This window comes from Primulina huaijiensis, unplaced genomic scaffold (assembly GCF_012295235.1).
Source record: "Primulina huaijiensis isolate GDHJ02 unplaced genomic scaffold, ASM1229523v2 scaffold43237, whole genome shotgun sequence".
Classification (NCBI taxonomy): domain Eukaryota; kingdom Viridiplantae; phylum Streptophyta; class Magnoliopsida; order Lamiales; family Gesneriaceae; genus Primulina; species Primulina huaijiensis.
Genome location: NW_027360452.1, coordinates 35587 through 39156, shown reverse-complemented (window position 1 = coordinate 39156; position 3570 = coordinate 35587).

Here is a 3570-nt window from a genome sequence, read left to right as displayed (position 1 = left end):
TTAGGAATTGTCCATTTATTTAATAAATCTAAATTTTCAGGTAAATCATATTCTTCATTTAAACTATTTTTAACAGTTTCTTTCATATTGAAACTATTCATTTGAATAAACAGTGTTAAATCATCAACCAAAACTATTTCCATGGCTCTGATACCATATATATATATATATATTAAAATAAAATAATTTCTAAACCTTTTATGATAATATAGTTAAAAGATATGGTTTGTATGATTGTTAACATGTATAACTGAAAGAATTCTTTTTGTAAAAGTATAATATATACTCACACATCTTTTGTGAGTAAGTGGTGAGAAATGAGAAAACAATTAATAAATTTTTATTGATTATTAAAAAATGGTTAATTACAAGAATATAACTCCCCTATATAAAAATTATTAATTAAAAAAATTAGAAGATAAATAACGTACTGCAAAGTTCTTTGTTCATTGTAATTGATTTTTTCTAGATTTGATTGATATACTATAAATGTGTTCTAAAAAAAAATATCCATCAATCAATATGTTCTAAAAAAAAGAGATTTGTTTGTGTTGGATAAGTTTCAAAGGTAGTCGAATGTATCCGTTATATAAATGTTTATATATATAGACATTTATGGTAGAATGTTTGGATAAAAACAAATTATGTCATTGTAAAACTTTGCAGTCACGTTAATTAAAAAAAGAAAAAAGAAAAAAAAAAGAGATTTTATTCTTTGTAAGTTTTCCTATTTTGTTTTCAATATTAGTTTATTTAATTGTCTGCTTTGATAATTAGTCTTTTTCAATGAGAGTTAATTTTCATTCCAACTCCATGAGTGTAAATCAGCTATCAATTAAATATTTTGACCTAAAAGAATATGGAGTAGAGGCTTTTTCAAAAAATTTTCGATATTAATTTAGTAGTGTGTGTTTATATTTAAATATCTGACTAAATATGTTTTATTTTCAGGTTTTCTACGTGTTGGTAAAATAATGATAACTCAAGCTAAAAAATTCAAATGGAGGTGATTCAAAAATGTTTGGAATCCTTGAGAAATTATCTATAATTTTGCAGAAGACATGATTGCCTAAAAAGTTGGTTAAGATGATCAAATTGTGAAAATATCAAAAGGAGGACAAATTTACTTTCACCATGACCATATCGCAACTAACTGTACTTTCCGCATCTAACATTTACTTTATCGCAACTAACTTTACTTTCCGCATCTAACATTTACTTTTCGCATATAACATTTACTTTATCTCAACTAAATTATTAAATCATATATTTCATTTAGGCAATAGCGTGGCTCTGCCGGTTGTTCTAAATGAAATATAATGATTTAATTTAACATTTATTTTATGCAATTATATATTTATATAGTTATATTATATATATAATCATAGGTACCATATATAAAATATCGGTGAATTCAGTATTTTCTATAGTGGGAACTATATTATATTAGGTGTGTGTTTAAATATTTAATTTTCTTGGAACCATTATTTATGGATGTTTCCTTTGTTTTACTTTTAGTTTAACAATATTGCATAAATCAAGAATAAATTCTCGAGTCTTGACAAAATTTATAATTTGTAAACTTCGTTCTTGTATTTGGTAATCTATAAATTAATAAATTTAAACTTAAAATAACCTCTCTATGGATCGATCTCGTACTTACGAAATATATTACTTGCAGACAACCTACACTTGGATGAATTATAATTTAAGTAGTAGCAGCTAGATGTATCCCTGAACCATTGAGGGTCACACAAGTATCGGATTCTATGTTCCGTTGAGATAGTCAAATTTCAAGGGGTTGAAATTTGGCGACTATAGTTTGATGGAGATCAAACAGGAAACTTATAAAGGAGTTTATGAGCTTATTCCATTGGATGAAAGAAATGGAAGTTAGCATGACTGCTAAATAAAGAAGGATAGTGGAACTACCTGTTTTGTAAAGGAGTTCACTAAAACTAGCAGCTGTCGTATGTGGTAATTGCCATATATGGTAAGTTCTAAATTTGGCAAATGAAAATTTTGATATTCGAAATTTTAGATTTTCATTATCCTTGATAAATTGGTGTTCTCGGATCATCGATTGGGGTTATAATGAGTTTGGAATAATTTATTTAGTGAATTTGGAATTTACTAATTAAAATTGTGGTGCTAGTAGTGGTGACTACTAACATGTATAAATTCCCATAAATATTCTAGAGTAGTCTAGAATTAAATTAACTAAGGAGTTAGTTTATAAATTAAATAATGGTTATTTAATTTAATATACATATACATGTATATATTTTATATGGTGATATAAAATATATGTATCACACAAAAGAAAAAAAAAATTATCTCCAAATTCTTTCCCAAAACCCACGGCCATGTGTGGTTGGAAGAAAATTAAGTCATGTAATTTATTTTAGATTAATGACTTAATTAGCATATATAATAATTGATTAAGAATCAATTAATTCCCAACCTTTGAATTGAAATTCTTGTTCAACAAAAGTTTGGTGAAGTTTCGGCCCTTTGGTTTCTTCCACCGCTGCACCTCCGTCGTTGCACCGTCTCCAGATTTTGGAAATTCGGATATTACAGTCTCAACGCAAAAATCGTTTGGATTTTCTAGTGCAAACCAAACGAGAAAAACAATTTTCGATCGTGGACCTAATTAGGCGATCAAAGTTGAAGAGACGTTCGTAGGGATTTACAAGAAGGACAATTTTCGTGAAAAATCGGAATAGTTTGGAGTCCAAACGTTGAGAACGAAAAGGTATAATTCTAAACATCCTATGAATGTTTTTAAACACACGACGCCCAAGAATAAAAATTTTTAAACTTCTGCTGTGTCTTGAGTGGGAAAAAACGATGCATCAACAAAACATCACTTCCTTCCGCGCCTCGATTTCTTTCTTGCTCAGGCTCGTGTTTAAGTGAGTCCTCATTTTTTCAAGTCAGGTCATACTTTAAAAGTTCCCCAAATTACGACCTCATACACAAATTTTTTTCTCCCACTTGCCATTTTTAATTTTTTTAGGAAATACAATTTTTTCGAAATTAGGTAATTGGAACATACATCTGGATAATATTATATTTTTTAATAATTTTATAATATTACTATTAATATAATTAACTTAAGAAATTTGATGGACAATAATTTAATTATCTTTAAATAAGTTCTGGATAATATTAGACTAAGTAAAAAAAAAGATATCGTTCGTAGATGAATGGCTAAATTTAAGAAAGTATTATTATAGATAAATAATGCGTTTTTTATAGTAAAAATGGATAAATAAACTAAACAAAAAGTCAAGCTCCCAATTGTATCGTGGGAAAAAAAAAATGAAACTCTTCATAATCATTTTTTGAAAATATTAAATCAGCAGAAGTAATATAATGCGTTTTAATAATTAAACCAACTTGGTCACTTTTGGCTTTGAACATTGACCACATGACATAACTTATAATAATAATAATATATTATATGATTTTGTTGGCGACACAAGAACATCGGATCAATGGTGGATAACTTATAATAATAATATTATTATATATTATGCTTTTTGAGGGAACTTTAAATATATA